This window comes from Stomoxys calcitrans, chromosome 5, assembly GCF_963082655.1.
Source record: "Stomoxys calcitrans chromosome 5, idStoCalc2.1, whole genome shotgun sequence".
NCBI lineage: Eukaryota > Metazoa > Arthropoda > Insecta > Diptera > Muscidae > Stomoxys > Stomoxys calcitrans.
In genome coordinates, this window is record NC_081556.1 from 146,460,193 (window position 1) to 146,479,866 (window position 19,674).

The window sequence follows — 19,674 nt, forward strand, 5'->3', positions numbered from 1 at the left end:
GGTCTATATGGCAGCTATATCCAAATCTAGACCAATCTGGGCCAAATTGACGAAGGATGTCGAAGGACCTAACACAACTCCCTGTCCCATATTTAAGCTAAATCGGATAGTAAATGTGGCTTTTATGAGCCTAAGACCCTAAATCGGGGGATCTGTCTATATGGCAGCTATATCCGAATCTGAACCGATTTGAGCCAAATTGACGAAGGATGTCGAAGGGCCTAACACAACTTACTGTACCATATTTCAGTAAAATCGGATAATAAATGGGGTTTTCATGGGCCTAAGACCCTAAATCGGCGGATCGGTCTATATGGTAGCTATATCCAAATCTAGACCGATCTGGGCCAAAATGAAGAAGGATGTCGAAGGGCCTAACACAACTCACCGACTAAAATTTCAGCAAAATACGATAATAAATGGGGGTTTTTTGGGCCTAAGACCCCAAATCCGCGGATCGGTATATATGGGGGCTATATCAAGATATAGTCCGATATAGCCCATCTTCGAACCTAGCCTGCTTATGGACAAAAAAAGAATGTGCGCAAAATTTTAGTTCAATATCTCTATTTTTAATGAATGTAGCGGGATTTTAACAAACAGACTGGCGTTTTTGGCTATATAGGCTTAGATTTTTATGCTGATCAAGAATCTATATACTTTATAGGGTCGGAAATGGATATTTCGATGTGTTGCAAACGGAGTGACAAAATGAATATACCCCCATCCTTCGGTGGTGGGCATAAAAAGTTAAGTTGATTTTATTTTGATTTTTTTTTCTCCATGGTTATTTTACTTTGAAGCCCTTTTTATACCCACCACCGAAGGATGGGGGTATATTCATTTTGTCATTCCGTTTGCAACACATCGAAATATCCATTTCCGACCCTATAAAGTATATATATTCTTGATCAGCGTAAAAATCTAAGACGATCTAGCTATGTCCGTCCGTCTGTCCGTCTGTCTGTTGAAATCACGCTACAGTCTTTAAAAATTGAGATATTGAGCTGAAATTTTGCACAGATTCTTTTTTTGTCTATAAGCAGGTTAAGTTCGAAGATGGGCTATATCGGACTATATCTTGATATAGCCCCCATATAGACCGATCCGCCGATTTAGGGTCTTAGGCCCATAAAAGCCACATTTATTATCCGATTTTGTTGAAATTTGGGACAGTGAGTTGTGTTAGGCCCTTCGACATCCTTTGTCAATTTGGCTCAGATCGGTCCAGATTTGGATATAGCTGCCATATAGACCGATCCTCCGGTTTACGGTCTTAGGCCCACAAAAGCCACATTTATTATCCGATTTTGATGAAATTCGGGGCAGTGAATTGTGTAAGGCCTATCGACATCCTTCGTTAATTTGGCTCAGATCGGTCCAGACTTGGATATAGCTGCCATATAGATCGATCCTCCGATTTATGGTGTAAGGCCCATAATAGCCACATTCATTATCCGATATTGCTGAAATTTGGGACAGTGAGATGTGTTAAGCCCTTTGACATATTTCTTCAATTTGGTCCAGATCGGTTTAAATTTGGATATAGCTGCCATATAGACCGATTTCTTGATTTATGGTTTTGGGCCCATAAAATGCTCATTTATTGCCCGATGTCCCCGAAATTTGGAACAGTGAGTTAAGTTAAGCTCCTTGACATAATTTTGCAATATCGCACAGATCGGTCCAGATTTGGATATAGCTGCCATATAGACCGATATCTAGGTTTTAGTTTTTATGGCTATAAAAGACGCATTTATTGTCCGATGTCGCTGAAATTTGAGACAGAGAGTTTGGTTAGGCTCTTCGACGTCCTTCTTCAATTTTGCCCAGATCGGTCCAGATTTGAATATAGCATATAGACCGATCTCTGGATTTAAGGTTTAGGGCCCATAAAAGAGGCATTTATTGTCCGATTTCGCCGAAATTTGGGACAGTGCTTAGTGTTAGGCTCTTCGACATGTTTATGCAACTTGGCCCAAATCGGTCCAGATTTGGATATAGCTGCCATGTAGACCGATATCTCGATTTAAAGTCTTGGCCCCATAAAAGGCGCATTTATAATCCGATTTCACTGAAATTTGACACAGTGACTTATGTTCGGCTTTTCGACATCCGTGTCGTATATAGTTCAGATCGGTATGAGGTATATGAGTATAAGGTATGAAATTTTCACCGAATTTTGATGAAAGGTGGTTTACATATATACCCGAGGTGGTGGGTATCCAAAGTTCGGCCCGGCCGAACTTAACGCCTTTTTACTTGTTTCTTAGCAATTTTTTCATTAAATGTGGTATCCAGATGATTGACATAACCATTTTGCCAAAGTGAGTACTACCACTTATGCTTTTTCTTTCATTGAAGCTGGTTGACAGTTTTCATATTGCAGGTGTTGACTAAGCTTCAGTCTTTGCTGAATGACCACTCAGCAAATGATTGGCTGGGCTTTGAAAACTCGAACAGCATAGATGGTGTGACTATGAATGGCATTCACGTCCATTTTGGGGTACCTGCACTTGTCCCATAATCAGATTTTAGAGTTCGCTTCAGTTATCATCAATAGCAAAGTTTTGCAGCATTAGCATTGGGGACATGTATTGACATTGCATTAGCCATCACCGTTTGTTTGCTGCATTTTGGGGGAACCGTATTTCCACTTCCTCCATGTTGTGTACTCATCTTTGGTCACCAATCGTTTCCGTTTTGCCGGATGCGCAAAATTGACACCATTCGAATGAATGAATTTATGATTGCTTTGACGACATCCGTTGTTGAATGAAGTCGAGCAGTTGCACCAACTGAGGAGAGGTCAGGAAAGCAGATCCCCTTCAAAAATCAAGCAGACCACAACTCATTCGCTTCCCCTTCCCCTAGATCAACACCAAAAGTCATTGTACAAACACATGTGCATCAATTTTCCCCAGTCATAACATTTGCATAAATGTTTGCCGGATGTGGGAGGAGCATAGTTGAGAATGCACATGAAAAAGGCGATGAAAAATATCCGCATGACGGTGGCGCAGCAGGGCTATTGGCCTATTGAATGTGTCCGCATGGTTGTGTGAGTATTGCACCGGATAGCAATGCAGCCGGAAGAGAGTATCTGTGTTAAATTGCTAAGTATGACAATGATTGACATTGAATATTTATCCAACCCCAACACCCTGAAAGAAGGTGCCAACCAAGATTTAGATTTTTTCTTGATTTTTTCCCCCTTTTTTCCTTAGTATGAGACATAAATGCCAGTTACTAACTGCATTACCAATGCCAAGGGATTTGACTTTTGTCTGTGTGTCACTTGAGGGCTGACTGGCTGCCTGCTGAGTGTAGAACTTAACTCAAGTGCACTTTTTGTGTCATTTCCTCTTAGTCTTGATAAGGCGAAAGCCCACACACACACAGGCAATTACATACTTTAGTTGTCAGTAATACGGCAAATTGGGTTTTAAGTTGGGTGTGTGTGTGTGGGGGTGTTTTTGTTTTCTTTCAACTTTTAAATGATTTTTAGTTTAAAGGTGACATAAGTCAATTTGAAATGTAAGTTTATGTGTGTGACACATAACAAGATAGTTGGAGTGTTTAAAGAGAAAAAGTCATTGAACTAAAGAGTTTGGAAATTTTCATGCTATCCTTGCTTCCATCCAACCGTTCATCCGTATCCTGACTATTTGCCTAATGCCCAACGCTTATAGGGCTCAACTATGGAGAGTATGATTATGTAAAATGCGAACATGAATTATTAAAACTAGAAATGGCCCCAAGGCCCAATAGAAATTCTGACCCATTTGAAACGGCACTTATTGCTATTGGGGATTATGAAGTTCCAATGATTGCTTTTATGCGTATTTTGGTTCGATGTTCATTACTTTTCGGTCGTTTCATCCTACATTTCATCAACTTTTTTTTCCAAGAAACCATATATTTTAGCATTTGTCTTTACTTCATTAAAACCTACCGTATTTCCCAAAATTTTTCTTGATGTTCATAAAATTGAGGCCTTTTTATACCCACCACCGAAGGATGGGGGTATATTCATTTTGTCACTCCGTTTGCAACACATCGAAATATCCATTTCCGACCTTATAAAGTATATATATTCTTGATCAGCGTAAAAATCTAAGACGATCTAGACATGTCCGTCCGTCTGTCCGACTGTCTGTTGAAATCACGCTACAGTCTTTAAAAATAGAGATATTGAGTTGAAATTTTGCACTGATTCTTTTTTTTGTCCATAAGCAGGTTAAGTTCGAAGATGGGCTATATCGGACTATATCTTGATATAGCCCCCATATAGACCGATCCTCCGATTAAGGGTCTTAGGCCCACAAAAGCCACATTTATTATCCGATTTTGATGAAATTTGGGGCAGTGAGTTGTGTTAGGCCCTTCGACATCCTTCGTCAATTTGGCTCAGATCGGTCCAGATTTGGATATAGCTGCCATATAGACCGATCCGCCGATTCAGGGTCTTAGGCCCATAAAAGCCACATTTATTATCCGATTTCGCTGAAATTTGGGACAGTGAGTTGTCTTAGGCCCTTCGACTTTCTTCGTTAAATTGGCCCAGATCGGTTCAGATTTGGATATAGCTGTCATATAGACCGATCCTACGATTAATGGTCTTAGGCCCACAAAAGCCACATTTATTATCCGATTTTGATGAAATTCGGGACAGTGAATTGTGTAAGGCCCATCGACATCCTTCGTTAATTTGGCTCAGATCGGTCCAGATTTGGATATAGATGCCATATAGATTGAACCTCCGATTTATGGTGTAAGGCCCATAAAAGCCACATTCATTATACGATTTTGCTGATATTTGGGACAGTGAGTTGTGTTAGGCCCTTTGACATATTTCTTCAATTTGGTCCAGATCGGTTCAGATGTGGATATAGCTGCCATATAGACCGATTTCTTGATTTATGGTTTTGGGCCCATAAAATGCTCATTCATTGTCCGATGTCGCCGAAATTTGGGACAGTGAGTTAAGTTAAGCCCCTTGACATACTTCTGAAATATCGCACAGATCGGTCCAGATTTGGAAATAGCTGCCATATAGACCGATATCTAGGTTTTAGGTTTTGGGGCCATAAAAGACGGATTTATTGTCCGATGTCGCTGAAATTTGAGACAGGGAGTTTGGTTAGGCTCTTCGACGTCCTTCTTCAATTTTGCCCAGATCGGTCCAGATTTGAATATTGCTGCCATATAGACCGATCTCACGATTTAAGGTTTAGGGCCCATAAAAGAGGCATTTATTGTCCGATTTCGCCGAAATTTGGGACAGTGCCCTCCTTCCCGCCCTCCTTACTGTTTGTTCTTCCATCCGACTTTCTCTTTGTCCGGAAAAGTTGTTGATAACCCGTCTTACAGTTTGATAATCGTTTCGTCTTTATACCCACCACCATAGGATGGGGTATACTAATGTAGTCATTCCGTTTGTAACACCTCGAAATATTGATTTAGGACCCCATAAAGAATATACATTCTTGATCGGATGACCTGGAATTGTTCCGTTATGACTTCCGGCAAATGTGCCAAGTACGGCTCAAATCGGTTAAGAACCTGCTATAGGTCCAATATAAACCGATCTCCTGTTTTGTCTTCTTGAGTCCCTAGAAGCCTCAATTTTCATTTGATTTCGCTGCAATTTTGCCCATAATGTTCTGCATATAAACCAATATCCAAATATGACTTTTTGAGCCCCTGAAGCCTAAATTTTTGTCGATTTGACTGAAATTTTGCACGTAGTGTTCTGTTATAACTTCCTTTAACCGTGCTAAGTATCGTTAAAATCGGTCATGAACCTGATAGATTTCACATATAAACCGATCTACGGAGTTGGCTTCTTGAGCTCCTGGAAACCACAAATGTTGTCCGATTGGGCTGACGTTCCGTCTTTGCGAAGTTCCGTCTTTGCGACGTTCCGTCTTTGCGACGTTCCGTCTTTGCGACGTTCCGTGTTTGCGACGTTCCGTCTTTGCGACGTTCCGTCTTTGCGACGTTCCGTCTTTGCGAGGTTCCGTCTTTGCGAGGTTCCGTCTTTGCGACGTTACGTTTTTTATAGTTTTAGAGCGCACAACAAGCCGATTACTGGCTTAGGTGTATGTCCATAGTGGGATGGGTTGGATTAATATCTGTACCCTATTTTCAACCTTACCCATTATTGTTAATTATTTCAGAAAAAAATAAAATTACCTCCCGATTTCATTGAAATTTTACAGGGTGACCCTAAACATCCGTGCTAAATATGATATGAATCGGTTCATATTTTGATATATTATTTATATGTGTGCTTGAGCCTTTAGAGGGCGTAATTTTTAACCGACTTGGATGAAATTTTTCACAGTAAGTGTCTCTATAATCTCTTACATACGTGCTTAATAAGGTTTGTATAAGACTTTACAAATACAATTCATGGTGGAGGGTATATAAGATTAAGCCCGGCCGAACGTAGCACGCTTTTACTTGCTATGAGCTTTTTTCTCAATTTTTTAATAATTTTATTTAAATTTAAAATTTCTTTGCTATTGATTAAAACAAATGACATTTAACTAAATACGTTGAGGTGTATTAAATTGAATTCTTAATTAAGTTAGCAGTGGTTTTTCTTTTATCCATCCGTCGGCCACATCATCGCTATCATCGATACAATAACATCACATTGCCACATTTTACACACTTTTAAACTGGCAATCTGTGAAAAGAGGAAAGTAGAGAGAGAGAGAGAGAGGTAGCGGCTGAATAGGACAGGTATACCGAAGCAATGGGATATGAAGAGTTTCACGCAGGCAAAATCATTAAGGATTATCGTGTTAAAACGATACATTAAAGCCAAATTAAGTTATTAAAGTGGTCCTTGTGAATGGCTAACCAGAGCTGCCATTCAATTTGAACTTCAGCGCTTTTGCAGTCGCTCATCTCAGGATATCACTGCTGTGGCTTGTACGGTCTCGTTTATGTGTTTGTGGCCATGGTCGTGGCTATGGTTATATATGCTTGGCTTTCTTTAATTGATTTTCATGTGTGTGAGAGAATTTTTCATGTTTTCCTGTGTTCTTTTATCTGTCGATGTTTTCACAATAATTACCATAAACAACATAAAAAAACCTTGAGCTCACACTTGCTGGTATTCGGCAATGTAAAGTGTTGATTTCTTTGCTTTTGCATGACATTGAGGTTGCCTTTTTGGTCATAATTATAATAAATTGTGTTTGTATACAGTTATTTAAATGAATTGTTTTTCAGTTATATCAAGGGAGCACAGAGTGCAAAGAATTTTAAGGATTTGTTTTTGCTTTAAACAAAGGATGAATGGGAAACTTTAAAATAAGTATACGCTGATCCAATATCAATAAACTTATCATGGTCAAGTCAAAATTTTTTCTAAAAGTAGCACTACTGTTGTGCAGCCTACTGCTGCACATCGACGCATTTGTCAAGGAACAAATTGAAGATCAAGCGCTTTGGTTGATGGTTTGGGAAGAACTCCTCTTATTTCTAATTTCATCTTAACTCTAAACTTTAATTTATGTGTACAAATAAATTAAACACGCACACAGGCAGCGAGAACGCAATATTCAATAATTTTTCGACGTTACGTCTTTTCGACGTTACGACTTTTCGACTTTACGTCTTTTCAACGTTACGTTTTTTCGACGTTACGTTTTTCGACGTTACGTCTTTTCGAAGTTACGTCTTTTCGAAGTTACGTCTTTTCGACATTACGTCCTTTCGACGTTACGTCCTTTCGACGTACCGTCCTTTCGACGGTACGTCTTTTCGACGTTATGTCTTTTCAGCGTTACGTCTTTTCGAAGTTACGTCTTTTCGAAGTTACGTCTTTTCGACGTTACGTCTTTTCGACGTTATGTCTTTTCGACGTTACGTCTTTTCGACGTTACGTCTTTTCAACGTTACGTCTTTTCGACGTTACGTTTTTTCGACGCTACGTCTTTTTGACGTTACGTCTTTTCGACGTTACCACTTTTCGACGTTACGTCTTTTCGACGTTACGTCTTTTCGACGTTACGTCTTTTCGACGTTACTTCTTTTCGACGTTACGTCTTTTCGACGTTACGTCTTTTCGACGTTACGTCTTTTCGACGTTACGTCTTTTCGTCGTTACGTCTTTTCGTCGTTACGTTTGCCCCAGTTCCTTAGTGGAATGTTCATGGGCAAAATTTGCAAAAGAGCGTTCTAAGTACGGCCGGGCCGAATCTTATATACCTTCTACCATGGATCGCATTTGTCGAGTTCTTTGCGCGGTATCTCTGTTTTTAGGCAAACAAAGAATAATGGATAAATATAAATTGTTATGCTATTCGATTCGAACCATAAGTGAATTGAATGTTGAAGACCATAGCAGAAGTCATTGGGTATTATTTCGGTCCATTCGATTAAGAATTGCGCCTTGTAGGGGCTCAAAAAGCATAATGGAGAGATCAGTTTATATGGGAGCAGTATCAGGCTATAGATCGATTAAGACCATATCGGACACGTATGTTGAGGGACATGGGAGAAGCCGTTGTACAAAATGTCAGCAAAATCGGATAAAGATTGCGCCCTCTAGAGGCTTAAGAAGTCAAGATCCCAGATCGGAATATGTGGCAGCTATATCAGGTTATGAACCGATTTAAGTCATATGTAGCACAGTCATTGAGAGTCATAACAAAACTCTTTATGAAAAATTTCAGCCAAATCGGATAAGAATTGCGCCCTCTAGAGGCTCACGAAGTCAAGATCGAAAATTGGTATATGTGGCAGCTATATCAGGTTATGGACAGATTTGCACTATATTCGGCACAGTTGTTGGGAGTCATAACAAAACTCTTCGTGATAAATTTCATGCAAATCGGATGAGAATTGTGTCCTCTATAGGCTCACGAAGTCATGATCCAAGATCGGTATATGTGGCAGCTATATCAGGTTATGAACCGATTTAAGCCATATTTAGAACAGTTATTGCCAAATCGGATACGATTTGCGCCCTCTAGTGGCTCAATAAGTTAAGACCCAAGATCGGTTTATATGGCAGCTATATCAGGTTAAGGACCGATTTGAACCATACTGAGAACAGTTATTGGAAGTCATAACAAACAACTTCCTGCAAAATTTCAGCCAAATGGGATTACAATTGCGCCCTCTGGTGATTCGATAAGGCAACACTCAAGATCGGTTTATATGTCAGCTATATCAGGTTATGAACCCATTTAAACCATACATAGCACGGTTGTTGGAAGTGATACCAAAACACTGTATGCAAAATTTCAGCCGAATGGGATAAGAGTTGCGACTTCTACATGCTCAAGAAGTCAAGACCCAAGATCGGTTTATGAGGCAGCTATATCAAAACATGGGCCGATAAGGCCCATTTACAATCCCAACCGACCTACACTAATAAAAAGAATTTGTTCAAAATTTCGAAACTTTGCTTGCTTTCGACAAACGGACGGGCGGACAGACGTAAGGACGGACAGATTGACGGACGGACATGGATGGATGAACTTAAAATGTCATGACATTTAAGAATATATATACTTTACGTGGTCTTCGATGCATATTTCGAGGTGTTACAAACGGAATGACGAAATTATTATACCTCCCCTCCTATGGTGGAGGGTATAAAAAAAAAATAAAATTTTTGAATTTTTTTTTTTTTTTATTTTTATACCCACCACCGAAGGATGGGGGTATATTTATTTTGTCATTCCATTTGCAACACATCGAGATTTACATTTACGACCCTACAAAGTATATATGTTCTTGATCAGCGTAAAAATTTTAAGACGATCTAGACATGTCCGTCCGTCTGTCCGTCTGTCTGTTGAAATCACGCTACAGTCTTCAAAAATAGAGATATTGAGCTGAAACTTCGCACAGATTCTTTTTTTGTTCATAAGCAGGTTAAGTTCGAAGATGGGCCATATCGGACTATATCTTGATATAGCCCCCATATAGACCGATCCGCCGATGTAGGGTCGTATGCATATAAAAGCCACATTTATCATCCGATTTTGCTAAAATTTGGGACAGAGAGTTGTGTTAGGCTCTTTAATATCCTTCTTCAATTTGGCCCAGACTAGTCCAGATTTGGATATATATAGATCGGTCTAGATTTGGATATAGCTGCCATATAGGCCGATCTATCGATTTAGGATCTTAGGCCTACAAAAGCCACATTTATTGTTCGCTGAAATTGTAAACAGTGAGTTGTTTTAGGCCCTTCGATATATTTCTGTAATTTGGCCCAGATCGGTCCAGATTTGGTAATAGCTGCCATATAGACTGATCTCTTGATTTAAGGTTTTGGGGCCATAAAAGGCGCATTTATTGTCTTATGTCGCTGAAATTAGGGACTGTGAGTTGTGGTGGGTCCTTTGATATCCTACGTCAATTTGGCTCAGATCGGTCCATATTTGGATATAGCTGCCATACGGACCGATGTATCGATTTAAGGTTTTGTACCCATAAAACTCGCATTTATTGTCCGATGTCGCCAAAATTTGGGACAGTGAGTTAAGTCACTTTTTTGGATTTTGACGAAAGGTGGTTTAGATATATACTCGAGGTGGTGGGTATTCAAAGTTCCGCCCGGCCGAACTTAACGCCTTTTTACTTGTTTGGGTGTTTCTGTTCCCATTCGACGTTAATGGGTTAATTTGTATTGGTCTTGAAAGACTTTTGTTTTGCTGCCCAGTAGAATATTCGAAAATTCGTAGCATCTTTACATTATTGACTCATAGCGTAATACAATATAGGCCTTTGTTGAACTTTTCCCTTATTAAAAATTCATTTCACAACGGTCATAGTGAATTTTTTCGACCTTGGATTTCTTTTATGAACAACTTTAAGAATTTTTAATTACAATTTTTAACTTTATGAATTAATAAAATAATTTTCGATTTTCATTGCCTTTAAAGATCAAACTTTATCTCATTCTACTCTTTTTTGTGGCAAAAAAATGCATATAAATTTTTTGCCAATGGCGTATAAACACATTTTTTATCCACTATCTCATTTCAGATATATTTTTTACCATGAATGCTTTGATGCAAAATATAAATAACTAATTAAATCCATTTATAATATTCACTTGAAAAAAAAAATGTTTTAAACCTTTCCTATGTACATAAAAGCATAATTGCTTTCATGCTCAATGTAGACAGTAATAAATGAATGGCAAAAAAGGCTATCTGTTTACAAACAACTTTTGCTGCCATTGGAAAAAAAAACAAAACACCAGACTGCAAAATCACATCATTTGAGTGCATTTTATTTATTTACTCCATTTATGATGAAAAAAAGGCATTCAGGTAGCTGGAGCTTTTTTTCTTACTGTCATGAAAAGTTTAAAAAATAAAACGAAGTGAAATTTCCGCTCTGATATATGAAACAAAAAGCCTTTTTTTAGTTGCTTGAAAATATGTACAATGCCACGACTCCATAAAAAATAATGGTGCATAGCTGCAAAATAAAAGTCTATTTAAAAATTTATGAACAAAAAACAAATTTCCGGACGAAGGAGTTTCTGGCAATTTCAATTAAAGTTGAAAATTTAAAGGATTTAAGCATTTGCATTTCAGACCAAGAGAGAACTTGTTGTGAAGTTATCAAAAAACATGTAAAAGCGTGGTAAGTTCGGCCGGGCCGAATCTTGGCCATGAATTCTGCTAAAAATTTATACTAAATAAATTTAGTTGATTTCAGATTTTCAGATGTTCGCGCCGGGAGTTGAACCCAGGCGCTTGGTTCAAACTGCAAGTTTAAATTCTCCCAAAATCGTAAATTTAAAATTCGATATCTCATATCTCCGTGTGAAATACCCCAGCTCCGCCTTCCTTTGTACTTATTGCACTTTTCGGAATTTTTTTTTAGTGATCGAAAAATTTTTGCTCCCAAGATCTGTCTATATGGCAGCTTTATCCAGATATGAACCAATGGAGAACACACTCGCAATCATGTTTAGAGGTCTTATATAAGTCCCATGATGGCCATTGAAGCATTTTACCAACCGCAGCTAAGTTTCTTGTGACAACGATGAACACCACACATTTCGTAGCTCCAAGTTCCAGCCTGTGTGATGCTCATAGTTATCCCATGCCGTGTTATTCCTGTTGCAAATTCCAGCGAAATCAGATAATGAGCACACCTTTTATGGGTTAAAGAAATATAATCAGTAGATATTGGATCGATTTTTGTTGCATGCTTGTTTTGAATATTCAAAGTAAACCTTTGCACCACAACCATCAGAGCGTATGAGTATTATGTTAACATCACATTATATTCATCATACGCTCCATTGGCATATGTTTTTTATGCCCACCACCAAAGGATGGGGGTATATTCATTTTGTCATTCCGCTTGCAACACATCGAAATATCCATTTCAGACCCCATGAAGTATATATATTCTTGATCAGCGTAAAAATCTAAGACGATCTAGACATGTCCGTAAGTCTGTCTGTTGAAATCACGCTACAGTCTTCAAAAATAGAGATATAAAGCTGAAACTTTGCACAGATTCTTTTTTTGTCCATAAGCAGGTTAGGTTCGAAGATGGGCCATATCGGACTATATCTTGATATAGCCCCCATATAGACCGATCCGCCGATTTAAGGTCTTAGGCCCATAAAAGCCACATTTATTATCCGATTTTGCTAAAATTTGGGACAGTGAGTCGTGTTAGGCCCTTTAATATCATTCTTCAATTTGGCCAAGACCGGTCCAGATTTGGACCGATTTTTCGATTTAAGGTTTTGGGTCCATTAAAGAAGCATTTATTGTCCGATGTCGCCGAAATTTGGGACATTGAGTTGTGTTAGGCTCTTCGACATCCTTCTTCAATTGGGCTCCGATCGGTCCAGATTTGGATATAGCCCCCATATAGAATCATCCGCCGATTTAGGGTCTTAGGCTCATAAAAGCCACATTTATTATCCGATTTTGCTGAAATTTGGGACAGTGAGTTATATTAGGCCCTTCGATATCCTTCGTCAATTTGGCTCAGATCAGTTCAGATTTGGATATAGCTGCCATATAGACCGATCCTCCGATTTAGGGTCTTAAGCCCGTAAAAGGCGCATTTATTGTCCAATGTTGCCGAAATTTGGGACAGTTAGTTGTGTTAAGCCCTTCAACTTCCCTCGACAATTTGGCTCAGGTCGGTTCAGATTTGGATATAGCTGTCATATAGACTGATCCTCCGATTTATTTTCTTAGGCCCATAAAAGCCACATTTATTATTTGATTTTGCTGAAATTTGGGACAGGTAGATAAGTGAAGCCTTTCGACATCCTTCGTCAATTTGGCTCAGATCGGTTCAGATTTGGATATAGCTGCCATATAGACCGATCTTTTGATTTAAGGTTTTGTGCCCATAAAAGGCGCATATATTGTCTGATGTCGCCGAAATTTGGGACAGTGAGTTAAATTAAGCCCCTTAACATACTTCTGCAATATCGCACAAATCAATCCAGATTTGGATATAACTGCCATATAGACCGATCTCTCGGTTTTAGGTTTTGGGGCCATAAAAGGCGCTTTTATGAAATTTGGGACAGTGAGTTGTGTTAGGCCCTTCGACATCCTTGTGCAATTTGGCTCAGTTCGGTCCAGATTTGAATATAGCTGCCATATAGACCGATCTCTCGATTTAAGGTTTTGGCCCTTAAAAAGCGCATTTCTACTCCGATGTCACCTAAATTTGGGACAGTGAGTTAAATTAAGCCCCTCGATATACTTCTGTAGTATGGCACAGATCGGTCCAGATTTGGATATGGCTGCCATATAGACCGATCCTCCGATTTAGGGTCTTAGGCCCATAAAAGCCACATTTATTATCCGATTTTGCTGAAATTTGGTACAGTGAGTTGTCGTAGGACGTTCGACATTTTTCTTCAATTTGGCCCAGATCGATTAAGATTTGGATATAGCTGCCATATAGACCGATCTTCCAATTTAGGGTCTTAGGCCCATAAAAGGCGCTTTTATTGTCCGATTCTGCTGAAATTTAGGTCAGTGAGTTGTGATAGGCCCTTCGACATCCTACCTTAATTTGGCCCAAATCGGTCCAAATTTGGTTATAGCTGCCATATAGACCGATCTCTCGATTTAAGGTTTTGTGGCCATAAAAAGCGCATTTATTGTCCGATGCCGCCGAAATTTGGGACAGTGTGTTGTGATAGGTCCTTCGACATACTTCTTCAATTTGGTCCAGATCGATCAAGATTGGGATATAGCTGCCATATAGACCGATATCTCTATTTAAAGTCTTGGCCCCATAAAAGGCGCATTTAGAATCCGTTTTAACTGAAATTTAACACATTGACTTATGTTAGGCTTTTCGACATCCCTATTGTATATGGTTCAGATCGTACACCACTACTGTGGTACAGGGTATTATGACTTAGTGAATTAGTTTGTAACACTCAAAAAGGGAGAGAGATAGACCCATTGATAAGTATACCGATCGATTCAGAATCACTTTCTGATTCGATTTAGCTATGGTTGTCTGTCTGTCTGTCCGTCCGTCTGTCTGTCCGTCTGTCCATGTTAATTTGTGTACAAACTACAGGTCGCAATTTTCATCCGATCGTCTTCAAATTTGGTACAGGCATGTTTTTCGAGCTAGAGACGAAACCTATTGAAATTGGAAAAAATCGGAAAGCTGGAAAAAATTGGAAAGCTCAGATTTGGATATAGCTCCCATATATATGTTCGACCGATTTGCAAAAATAATGCAATAAAAAGGTCATTTGTTAACCGATTTTCTCGAAATTTGGTAGGATAGATTTTTTTATGACTCTCGACATTATGTTTGAATTTAATTGAAATCGGTTCAGATTTCGATATAGCTCTCACATATATATAGCCCGATTTTCACTTCTAGAGCCATTGCAATCTCATTTATTGACCAATCTTCCCAAAATTTTGTAAAACACCTTCTTCGACGACTACCACAATATCTGAGAAGTTTGCTTGAAATCGGTTCAGATTTGGATATAGCTCCCATATATATGTTCGTCCGATTTGCAGAAATAATGCAATAAATTGGTCTCTGGTTAACCCATTCCCTCGAAATTTGGTAGGATAGATTTTTTTATGACTCTCGACATTATGGTTGAATTTAATTGAAATCGGTTCAGATTTAGATATAGCTCTTGTATATATATATAGCCAGATTTTCACTCAAAGAGCCATTGCAAGCGCATTTATTGACCAGTTTTCCCAAAAATTTTTACAACGCTTTACCCAACGACTACCACAATATATAAGAAGTTTGCTTGAAATCGGTTCAGATTTGGACATATTTCCCATATATATGTTCATCCGATTTGCAGAAATAATGCAATGAAATGGTCGCTTGTTAACCTATTCCCTTGAAATTTGGTAGGACGGATTTTCTTGTGATTCTCGACATTGCTGGTGAATTTCATAGAAATCGGTTCAGATTTCGATATAGCTCTCACATATATATATAGCCCGATTTTCAATTCTAGAGCCATTGCAATCTCATTTATTGACCAATCTTCCCAAAATTTTGTAAAACACCTTCTTCGACGACTACCACAATATCTGAGAAGTTTGCTTGAAATCGGTTCAGATTTGGATATAGCTCCCATATATATGTTCGTCCGATTTGCAGAAATAATGCAATAAATTGGTCTCTGGTTAATCCATTCCCTCGAAATTTGGCGTACGGATTTTCTTATGACTCTCGACATTACTGGTGAATTTCATAGAAATCGGCTCAGATTTAGATATAGCTCTTGTATATATATATCTCCCGATTTTCACTCAAAGAGCCATTGCAAGCGCATTTATTGACCAGTTTTCCCAAAAATTTTTACAACGCTTTACCCAACGACTACCACAATATATAAGAAGTTTGCTTGAAATCGGTTCAGATTTGGACATATTTCCCATATATATGTTCGTCCGATTTGCAGAAATAATGCAATTAAATGTTCCTTTGTTAACCCATTCTCTCGAAATTTGGCAGGAAGGATTTTTTTATGACTCTCGACATTACTGGTGAATTTCATAGAAATCGTTTCAGATTTAGATATAGCTCTTGTATATATATATCGTCCGATTTTCACTCCTAGAACCATTGCAATCGCCTTGATTAACCAATTTTCCAAAACTTTGTACAACGCCTTGCTCGACGACTTCCACATTATCTAAGAAGTTTGCTCGAAATCGGTTCAGAATTAGATATAGCTTCTATATATGTGTTGGTAAAATTTTGGACAATTTCCTATAATGTTGTCATTTGTCAACCGTAGTTATTACGGTTTGAACTTATTTGCTCGCCGAGATCGATCAAAATTGGTTCAGAATCGGATATACAATAGTTCCCACATTGTACTTATAGGGAAGGTTTAGGGTATTATACAGTCGGCACCGCCCGACTTTAGCCCTTACTTACTTGTTTTAAGATATAGCTACTAAAAAGACCAATACTTTGTTATACACAATTGAACAATGACTTGTGCTTATCAGTATTTGGTCGAAATCGTATCATATTTCGATATATTGGGTTGCCCAAAAAGTAATTGCGGATTTTTTAAAAGAAAGTAAATGCATTTTTAATAAAACTTAGAATGAACTTTAATCAAATATACTTTTTTACACTTTTTTTACACTTTTTTTCTAAAGCAAGCTAAAAGTAACAGCTGATAACTGACAGAAGAAAGAATGCAATTACAGAGTCACAAGCTGTGAAAAAATTTGTCAACGCCGACTATATGAAAAATCCGCAATTACTTTTTGGGCAACCCAATAGTTCCCACATTGTACTTATAGGGAAGGTTTAGGGTATTATACAGTCAGCACCGCCCAATGTTAGCCCTTCCTTACTGGTTTTTAGATATAGCTACTAAAAAGGCCAATACTTTGTTATACTCAATTGAACAATGTTTTGTACTTGTTAGTATTTGGGAAAAAAAGGTATGCACTTTTCACCGGATTTTTGATGAAAGATGGCTTACATATATACCCTAGGAGGTGGGTATCCAAAGTTCGGCCCGGCCGAACTTAACGCCATATTAAAGTTTTCAACTTTCAATTTTTAAGTAAGCAGCAAAAGAAAAAATCCTTTCCTTGCCTTAAATCTCATAATTATTTATGGATTTTCCACCAGTTAACTAACCACACTCCCCATGGTTGATTGCGATTAAGCTTTTGCCTCTTCAAAGAGAAGCTTTTAATTTGCATGCCACACTTTAACACCTTAACATTCCTTTAAGCTGAAAAATAACCTGCCGACATTGTTGGCATGCCTTTGTGAAGAATTCCTTTTGGTGCAGTTATCCCATCAGTGTTAATAACCTCAGACCTTTGCTTTTAACGACGTGCATATTTTACCGCTCCTTCTCTTCCTTTGCTATCTTTGCGCCCCTTTATTTGGAAGGAAAAATGCACGTCTTTCTCACACGTTTACATTCAAATTGGCATGTATAAACTGAGCAGAGCCAACAAGTTGCTGACTACCACATTATGATGTGCTTTGCTGGTGCATACTTTCTCCCTGTAGAAATATTTTCTCCCTTATGGCGGATCATGCAAAATTTTTTTTTTTTGCTTTTGGTTTTGTTTTTACGGGTTATTACTCTGCGTGACACCGCTAACCACAGTAGAAATACCTGCTATGGCATAAACTTTGTTGAAAGATTTTCAAAATAGAAGATCTAAAAGAAAGAAGAAACTCTGAGGGCAAACTCACATGCAAACAGTCACAATAAACTAAACACCAATTTTTCAAATAATTTTTTTGTTGATTGAAAGTATGGATCCCCTCTTTACTATGAGATTGCAGATTGGATAGGATAACCCTATTATTGTAGTTTCAGTTAGTCCAGGTATACGCTTAGGCAACCAAAATGCCGTTTTAGTTGCCTAAAAATGAGGACGTCGAGTATGAAGGTCTTTACGGACAGTAAACTTGCCATCAAGGCTATAACAACCAGGACTGTAAGGTCTTGGTGGTGTAAAAAGGAGATCAACGCCTTCTGTGAGGATGGCACGATCCTCATCGTTTGGTTGCCGGGCTATAGCGGAGAAAGGGAGAATGAAAGAGCAGATGCATTTGACAGTGAAAGACAGAGGACTTAGCAGTCAATAAAATTAGCTCACCCGAAGTCTTTCGGGGCGACGCAGTCCGAGTTAAGGGCGTGGGCGACGATCGTGCATGTAACACTGTGGAGGCAAGTAATAGCATGTGTTGGGCATGTGGAGAAGATAATGAGACGTTGGAGCATTTCCTAAGTCATTGTCCGGTTTTCGGGGCCAACAGACACCGGCATTTAGACGGGGACACAATACCGAACATGAAACAATTATGGATTTTGTAAGTAACACGGAATTCTTGACTTAGATTTTCTTTTTGGTGTTTAGAGTTCACAACAAGCCATAGCGGGATGGGATGGATTTACATCCGTTTCCTCTTTTCAACCTAACCCCACCTAAGCTACTCAAAATGATTTGGCCCAGAAGACAATTTACTGCCACCTTGAGGCCATTGCTGATATGGGGTGATTTTTTATGCCCACCACCTTAGGATGGGGGCATATTAATCTAATCATGCCGTTTCTAACACCTTGAAATATTGATCTGCGGCCCCATCTTATATATAAAATTGAATTTGTGTTTGTTTGTCGGTTTGCTTGTTTGTTCCGTATAGACTCAAAAACGGCTGAACCGATTACCTGGAAATTTTCACAGATTGTGTAGATTGGTCTGGAAGGAAACATAGCCAGTATAATTTTTTGATATCTAAAGGGGGAGGGCGGACCCTCCCCTTACCCCAAAAGTACTACCCAAAATAAAAGTGGAGCGATCGGGACAATATGGGACTCAAATGAATGGTATTCAGGAGTAGAGTACGAATTCCATATTAAAAATTGGGTCCAAGTACTTTGGAGACCACCCCGAACCCATAAAGCCCCTAAAATAGGTTTTTTGGGCGATTATGACAAAATGGGAATTGAATGAAAGGTATTCGGGAGTAGATTACGAATATGGTCCAGAAGGAGCAATAGGCTATATAAGTTTTTGATATCGCCAGGGGGGCGGACCCCCCCCTTTACCCCAAAAGTACTACCCAAAAATAAAAGTGGAGCGATCGGGACAATATGGGACTCAAATGAATGGTATTCAGGAGAAGATAATGAATTTCATATTAAAAATTGGGTCCAAGTAACTGGGGGTCCGCCCCAACCCAAAAACCCCCTAAAATGGGTTTTTTTGGACGATCATGACAAAATGGGAATCGAATGAAAGGTATTCGGAAGTAGATTGCGAATATGGTCAGGAAGGAGAAATAGGCTTTATAGTTGGTTGATTTGGGAAGGGGGACGGACCCTCCCCTTTACCCCAAAAGTACTACCCAAAAATAAAAATGGACCGATCGGGACAATATGGGACTCAAATGAATAGTATTCAGGAGAAGATAATGAATTTCATATTAAAAATTGGGTCCAAGTAATTGGGGGCCGCCCCAACCCAAAAACCCCCTAAAATAGATTTTTTTGGACGATCATGACAATATGGGACTCAAATTAAAGGTTTTCGGGAGTAGATTACAAATATGGTCAGGAAGGAGAAATAGGCTTTATAGTTTGTTGATTTGGGAAGGGGGACGGATCCTCCCCTTTACCCCAAAAGTACTACC